The 8,637-nt window shown below is 48.2% G+C and overlaps 1 protein-coding gene across 1 annotated transcript in view; it reads right to left on the bottom strand.

Moving 5' to 3' along the window:
• Positions 1-8,637, bottom strand: part of LOC135217784 (mediator of RNA polymerase II transcription subunit 12-like protein) — a 375,610-nt gene that overhangs the window by 256,972 nt on the left and 110,001 nt on the right.

Raw genomic sequence — 8,637 nt, 5'->3', positions numbered from 1 at the left:
TGTTGTAAGACAGAATCCGCATGACTCGAACAAGGCAATTCATACGACACCTTGGTATCCCTTTTTAATCCAAATATCATGTTGATTCCCTGAGGAAGCATACTGGCAGGTGTTTCTGTCTTCTCCAAAAGGTTATTGAATTGACGAATCAAATCAATCACCTCTGCATACGAGGCCAGACACTCTTGGTTTTCTCCTTCCTCCGGCTCTAACGTACCGTTCTCCATCACAGAGGATGTTGTCTCACCCCTATCTTCAGACAAACGGCCAGGAATTCCACGGCCACCTGCCCCTATGGCCGCGGTCTCTTTGATCTTTGCTGGCCGCCGTTGACTCGATCCCGAATAGTCAGTAGGGGAACGAGAACGCCTCACTCTTTCTCTGCTCACGGATCTAGAGCGAGAATCTCGTCTAGATCTCCAAGATGAAGGCTCCCTTAAAACTGATATAACTTCGTCTCTATTAGTATTGGTATCGTTTTCAAGCATCGGAGAACTCGGCCTCGGCCTTTCATCCAGACGAACACTGCCTTCCACGAACGTATCCAACGAGGTTGCCAACTCCCTATTTTTTGTACTTTTAATAGGGGCTTTATCATCCTTTGTGCATATTTTGAATGGCCTTATGGGTGAGACTGGAACCTGCATTCTATCCTCTGCTGCACCCTTCGCCGCCAACGTCAATTTTACCAGCAGTATCGTAGTCTTTGTAATCCGAACTGGCAACTCCCCGAAGGCCGCTAGTCCGCCGACCATCGCCTCTCTCGCTTGTTCGGACTCTTGCAAACGGCTTCGTCCGCTAGCTTTGTGCTTACCAGCCACTGACTTCCCGACCTGCCTGCTGACTGGGATACGACAGTCCTGGTCTGAAGATGAAGAAGAATTCACTCTTCTCCTAATAGTCTGAGGATCAGTCTCGAAATCCCGAATCCTCCAACGCTTGACTGGTGCTCGCCGTGATGTCATCGGACCTAGCGATGATGCCGAACTAGAGGAAGAAGACGAAGAAGGCGAATCACACCTTTTTTTTTTGTCTCTCTTATCCATTCTCTTCTCTATATCCTGTAATATGATATTGTTATAATACAATAAAGTTTCATACATACTTACCTGGCAGATATATACTTAGCTAAGACTCCGTCGTCCCCGACAGAAATTCAAATTTCGCGCCAGCCATCGCTACCGGTAGGTCAGGTGATCTACCTGCCTGCCCTGGGCGCAGGACTAGGAACCATTCCCGTTTTCTATCATATTTTCTCTCTTCCACCTGTCTCCTGCGGGGAGGCTGGGTGGGCCATTAATCGTATATATCGGCCAGGTAAGTATGTATGAAACTTTATTGTATTATAACAATATCATTTTCATACAATGAACTTACCTGTCAGATATATACTTAGCTGATTGGCACCCTTTGGTGGAGGGTAAGAGACAGCTAATATGGAATAGACAGGTAAACAACATATGTTGTAGGTATAAAAGAAAAACCTTGGTTCCTACCTGATAGGTGGTAGACTTCGTGGCTGTAGCCCGGTAGTCTGCATCACCTCAAGACTTTAGCGAGATATTAGATCTATGGCTAGAGTTCTTGTGGGTCTGTCGATGGGTATATGAACCGCTTACTCGGCAGAGCCTGAAAGGACTTTGTCAATGGGTACTGGACCACTTCTATGACAACACACCTTATGAAGGAGCATAACCAATCCCGACCACCTGATCCTAACCACCATGTTAGTATATAGAATTGTTCTGAGTTATCCCCGAACTCATTACAAACAACCCATAACTCGAAACTAAAACGCATTCATACAAAAATTCTCAAAAAAAAAATTTTAATACTCCTCTAAAAGATATCACAAGAGTTCCTTACTGAACAACAGTGACTGGCCGCCAGTGCAGCACCGAGCCCTCTTTGTCAGCAGAAATCTAGAACATATCTAGTAGAAGGTATGTACAAAGTTAAGGATTGGTCTTTGCTCCCGTACCCAGTATCGTATCCGCCGATACAAAAGGCCCCAGAGAAAAACATTTCTCGTAGGTCACGCGAACGTCTTTAAGATAGTGAGATGCAAATACCGAATTGCACCTCCAATATGTCATATCAATGATTTTCTTTAGCGACATATTCTTCTGAAAAGAGAGAGACGTCGCCACTGCTCTAACTTCATGAGCTTTTACTCTTAAAAGCAGAAAAGAGTCTTCAGGACAGAACTTGTGAGCGTCTGTAATGACGCTCCTAATGAAGAAAGCTAATGCGTTCTTAGACATGATTCTTGTGGGGTCCTTAATCGAACACCAAAGACTTTGTCTAGAGCCTCCCATTTGTTCCTTCCTTTGTAAGTAGAACTTCAAGGCTCTTACCGGGCAAAGAGACCTTTCTGTTTCTCTCCCTACTAGACTCGATAAGCCTTTAATCTCGAATCTCTTGGGCCAGGGATTCGATGGGTTCTCGTTTTTCGCTAGAAAAAGAGTTCTAAACGAGCAGAAGGCCGAGTCTCTGTTAAAGCCGACTTCATCTTCCAGGGCATGAAGTTCCCCAACTCTTTTGGCTGTCGCCAAAGATAGGAGAAACAAGCATTTCCTTGTTATATCCCTGAACGAAGCTAAATGGGGAGGCTCAAATCTGTCAGACGAAAGGAACTTGAGAACTACATCCAGGTTCCAGCTGGGAGGAGTTAGTTCCTTAGATTTTGTCGTTTCAAACGATCTAATCAAGTCGTGCAGATCTTTATTATCAGCAATCTCTAGGCCTCTGTTTCTGAAGACTGCCAAAAGCATGCTCCTGTATCCTTTGATCGTCGATACAGATAAGTGAGAGACCTCTCTCAAGAACAAAAGGAAATCAGCGATTTCGGTTATAGAGGTACTGGAGGAGGACAACTTCTTAGACTTACACCACCTTCTGAATACCTCCCACTTCGACTGATAGACTCGTCTAGTGGAAGCTCTGCGGGCTCTAGCGATAGCGCTTGCAACTTCGCGAGAAAAACCCCTCGCTCTGACAAGTCTTTCGATAGTCGAAAGGCAGTCAGCGCGAGAGCGGGGAGGTTTTGATGAAACCTCTCGAAGTGTGGCTGTCTGAGAAGATCCATCCTTTTTGGAAGGGATCTTGGGAAGTCTACTGTCCACTCCAGCACCTCTGCAAACCAATCTTGTGCTGGCCAAAACGGGGCTATCAGGGTCATCCTTGTCCTGTTGGACGCTACAAACTTTCTCAACACTTGTCCCAGGATTTTGAAAGGGGGGAAAGCGTACACGTCCACATGAGACCAGTCTAGCAGGAAGGCGTCGACCACGAGAGCTCTTGGGTCTTCCACCACTGAACAAAAGACTTCCAGCCTTTTGGAAAGGAATGTGGCGAACAGATCTACGTGAGGAGTGCCCCAAAGATCCCAAAGACTCTGACACACCTCTGAATGAAGGGTCCATTCTGTATGAAGGACCTGGCTTCTCCTGCTCAGTCTGTCCGCCCTGACGTTTCTCGTACCCTGAACAAATCTTGTCAGGAGGGAGATGTTCCTCTGTGAGGTCCAAATTAGCAGATCTCTTGCTATCTCGTATAGAGACACGGAGTGCGTTCCTCCTTGCTTCCGAATGTAGGACAGGGCGGTAGTGTTGTCCACATTCACTTGGACCACACTGTTTGTCACAAAGGTTCGAAGAACTTTAGCGCCAAGTGAACTGCTAGAAGTTCTTTGCAATTTATGTGCCAGGACACCTGTGCTGCCTTCCAGGTGCCTGACACTTCTCTCGGTCCTAGTGTTGCTCCCCAACCCTTCTCCGATGCGTCTGAATACAACACTCGGCTTGGGTTCGGAACTTCCAGAGAAATTCCCTTGTTCTCTTTTAGAGGGGACAACCACCATTGCAGGTGTGGTTTCATCTCCATTAGAAGGAGAAAACTGTCGGAGAGAAGTCCCGTCTTCCAGTTCCATGATCTCCTTAGGAAAAACTGAAGAGGACGAAGATGCAGTCTTCCTAGAGGAAAGAACTGTTCGAGCGAGGAAAGGGTGCCTAGAAGGCTTAACCATTCCCTTGCCGAAGTCCGTTCTTTCCCTAAGAAGAGAGAGACTTTTTCCAAGCCTCTCACGATTCTCTCTTGCGAAGGAAATACTCGAAAACCCCGAGAATCCATCCGAATCCCCAGATAGACCAAGTTCTGTCTGGGAATCAGCTGTGACTTCTCGAGGTTCACGAGTAGTCCCAACGCCTTTATCAGGTCTAGGGTCAAAGAAAGGTCCTCCAAACACTGTCTCTCTGTTCTGGCCCTGATGAGCCAATCGTCCAGATATAGAGAGATGTTGACGCCTTTGAGGTGAAGAAACCTCGCCACATTCTTCATCAGGTTTGTGAAGACCTGAGGAGCTGTGGACAGGCCGAAACACAAGGCCCTGAACTGAAAGATCCTTCCCCCCGTCATGAAACAGAGGTACTTCTTCGACGAAGGGTGAATCGGGACATGAAAATAGGCGTCCTGGAGATCCAGCGACACCATCCAATCTCCTTGACGTAAAGCCGCCAGGACTGAGGCCGAAGTCTCCATAGAGAACTTCTCCTTTAGAACGAACTTGTTCAGAGCGCTGACATCTAGTACTGGTCTCCAGCCCCCGAGGCTTTCGCAACCAGGAAAAGCCGATTGTAAAACCCCGGAGAGTTTTGCTCTAGAACTAATTCTATAGCTCTTTTGTCCCACATTTGATTCACCATCAGACGAAGAGTATCCCTCAGTACAGGGTCCCTGTATCTGGCTGACAGTTCCCGCGGAATGGTCGTTAGGGGAGGACTGTCCTGGAAGGGGATAAGATATCCCTTCCTGATTATGGACATCGAAGAGGTGTCCGAGTTTATGAGTGACCAGGCGTCTGCAAAATTCGAGGAAGCCTGGCACCCACTGGTGTTTGGAGGTTGTCTGTCTCACTTCCCTTTCTTAAAGGGACGGGAAGAAGCTTTACCTCTCCTCTCAGGACCTCTTCTCTTAGAGGGAGCTCTGGAGGGAGGGCCTCCTCGAAAGGGCTGAACCGTAGAAGTCGGTCCTTTCTTGTCAACCGAAACTAGGGTTCTCTTCTTCCTTGCAGTTTGCAGGAGAAGATCCTGTGTCGCCTTCTCAGTCAGTGAACGAGATATGTCCTTCACTAACTGAGAAGGAAACAAGAAGTCCGACATGGGAGCGAAAACCAGGGCTGCTCTCTGTGAGGGAGAAACCGCCTTGGTTAAGAAGGCACTAAAAATACTCCTCTTCTTAAGGAGTACCGCTCCAAAAGAGAGGAGATTTCTCCCGATCCGTCTTGTACTGCCTTGTCAATACAAGAAAGAATACTCAGAATGACTTCGGGGTCTAGACCTTCCGAGTCATGAGCCTTCTTAGACATCACCCCAAGGGACCAGTCTAGGAAATTAAACACTTCCAAAATATGGAAGAGGCCCTTGAGGAGATGATCCGTCTCAGAAATCGCCCAAGACACACGAGCTCCATTCAAAGCGTGTCTCCGCGATGAATCAACCAAGGTTGAAAAGCAAAGGCCCATGTTCTCCCCAGTTCGGTACCAGAAACCTCTCTTGCCAGAAAGTATGGCTGGAGGCATACAGAAGGTGGTTCTGCCCAGATCCTTCTTTGACAACATCCATTTGTCTAGAGACTGTAACGCTCTCTTCATAGAGATCGTAGGTCTCATCTTCAAGACCGACGAAGACTTTGGTACAACCGCACTCGAAAACAGTGATCGAGGCGAAGGAGGAGCCGCAGGAGTCAAAGAATCTCCGTACTCCTGCAAAAGAAGGTCTGTCAGAACTCTATAGTTAGAGACTCCTTCTCTACCGTTACCCTCTTCTTCCGAATCTCCTTCTACACCGTGCGGAGAATCGGCCTGAAAAACGAGAGGATCTTCATCCCGTTCTCTCTCTACTGGTGACAAAGTCCTACTAGGAGAGGGACTCATAGAGTGAACAGAATCTCTCTCAAGTCTAAAAGAAGTCTCGCGTCTGCTTGACTTCTCACGCCTGGAAAGCTCCTCGCGCTTGGCTGGCGCCTCGCGCTTGTCTGGCGCCTCGCGCTTGGCTGGCGCTTCTCGCTTGGCTGGAGCTTGTTGCCTGGCTGGCATCTCGCGCCTGGCTGACGCCTCGCGCTTGTCTGGCGCCTCACGCAAAGCTGACTCCTCGCGCCTGGCTGGCGTCTCGCGCTTGGCTGAATCCTCGCGTCTGGCTGGCGCCTCGCGCTTGACTGACGCTTCGCTGAATCCTCGCGCCTGAGCGTATCCTTATCCAGAGCAACTCGCTCGGATAGCTCCTGACGCTTGCAAGACTCTTCGCGCCTGGAAGACGTCCCATGTCTGGAGGACGCTTCACGTCTGGCCGGTGAAAGAAGACGAGACTTCTTAATAGGAAGTCTAGCGTCCTTCTTGCGAGGGGGATCCCTCGAAAGAACTCCAACCAAAGAGGCTATCTGCTCTTGAACTGCAAGCAATATCCTCTTGGAAGCCACACCAGCGTCCTCTTCAATAGAAGCAGCAGGAGAACTCGAAGGAGTGCGATCCTCAAATACCGTTCGAGGAGGCGTCGAAACCAGCTTAGCCTTCTTGATAGAAGAAGGAGCTTCCTCCGAGAAGCGTTCCGGGCTCGAGTCGAACGCGCGCTCTTTCCAGTGCCTTTTCAATGGCCTAGAAAGATCAGAGTCCTTCCACCCTCGTTTAGGTGAAGGAGAACCGGACGACGAGAAACAATCTCGTAGGACGCTTCTATTAAGGCGATCCTGAGCAGACTGTAGCGAAACAGAACCTGCTGAAGGGACGCCTGACCGTTGGGGATTCCCCACAACCTCCGTACGACTTTCGACTTTCCTACTCCTCTGGGTATGTGAGTTTGGAAGAGGTCTAGGCCTGGGAGCATCGCAGGGACGGTCAGACGCCCCCTCCACAACACTGGGAACACTCACTTCACTAAGTAATTCACTATTACTTCCCTTACCTTGCATGGCCGCCATCTTTGTCTTCATTTTACGAAGAGTAGCCTTCAGATTGGCGATTTCCGAAGCCGAATCCGAATGCAAAGCCTGTGAGGATTCAGATACATAGGGAGAATCAAATTCATTAATAAAAGGAGAGTTAGACTCAGAAAAAGGCTCAATAGGTCTTTACTCACACTCTTTTGTGCAGCCCGTCTAATTCTATCCCTCTCTAACTTCTTCAAGTAAGAAGTTAGTCTCTTCCATTCATTAGCATTCAACTTTTCACACTCAATACAGGTGTTAGCCAAAGAACAGTCAAACCCCCTACATTTACGACATACAGTGTGAGGATCAACCGAAGCCTTCGGTATCCTCACCTTGCAGCCTACATTCACACACACTCTCACACTAACACTTGAATCAGACATTCTATCAGAAAAATCAAAAGCAAGTCCAAATCCAGTCCACAGTAGCGAATGCCAAAACAACGATCCAGTACGTCACCAAGAAATCCAATATAGATGATCAAAAAAAGTCTTGAAAAGCAAATTCCAGTCAGGAGGTAGTAACAACAATGTTGATACCACCGGCGACAGAGAAAATATGATAGAAAACGGGAATGGTTCCTAGTCCTGCCGCCCAGGGCAGGCAGGTAGATCACCTGACCTACCGGTAGCGAGTGGCGCGAAATTTGAATTTCTGTCGGGGACGACGGAGTCTTAGCTAAGTATATATCTGACAGGTAAGTTCATTGTATGAAATTCTGCATTACAGTTTGTATCGCCGAGTCAGAAGGCGTATTTGAGTCTGGGTGCAGCGAAATAGGCCGAGAAGCAGTCTGTGACGTCATCGCGCCTGCCATATCGGTGTGTGATGTATGTTGTGATGTCACCAATCTCGTAGGGAGAGACTGTGCGGCTTCTGCTGGCAACCGCATGTTTGCTGCCAAACTACCTTCCACGTTCTGCATGGCTGTAAACATCGAATTTGATGGCATAGCCGCGGCATTATTTCCCATAAATTGCAAGCCAGGGGGATGAGGAACATTCAGCGCTACCGGACCCTGCTGGAACCGTGACGCCATATAATGAGCAAGCAAACCATCCAAGGTTGGTACGCCTGGTAGGCCTAGCGCTGACCACGTACCGTCCAACCTATACGCTTCGGGAGCCGGCGTCTGGAACAAAGATGGCGATGCTCCCCCTCTACCTGCTGGGAACAAAGGAGCATGCATATTATGCATAAAATTACCCAAGACCCCTTCTGACGTTTCCGATAATGAATCGGTAGGAGAAACCGAAGGGGTATGGGACAAATCAAAAGCAGGTGGAGAAACATATGGAGCAGCCTGGTTTATTGCCGATACAAAAGAAGCCGGTAAGGATTGGTCATCCAAAGATGGCGTCACCACCTTCCTTTTTTATTGGCCTTTCTCATAGAACTTTTTCCACTGTTCCACCGACCATACCCCGACAAACAGAACATGGATTAGTAATCGTACATACGTTTTCCCTGCACCTACTACACGTTGGATGAGGATCCGTCGACACCGAAGTTAGAAATCTAGAACATGGAAAGCCACTGACTCCTGGACATTTCCTTTGTCTCCTCTTCGAAACGGCAGACGATCCCGATGTTGAGGCGAAAATTTCCATCATACCACTTATACACTCTTACCGATCACACTCACACTGAGCACAC

This window comes from Macrobrachium nipponense, chromosome 7, assembly GCF_015104395.2.
Source record: "Macrobrachium nipponense isolate FS-2020 chromosome 7, ASM1510439v2, whole genome shotgun sequence".
NCBI classification, from domain to species: domain Eukaryota; kingdom Metazoa; phylum Arthropoda; class Malacostraca; order Decapoda; family Palaemonidae; genus Macrobrachium; species Macrobrachium nipponense.
Note: the sequence above shows the minus strand (reverse complement) of the source record. Positions and strands in the feature narration are given on the sequence as shown.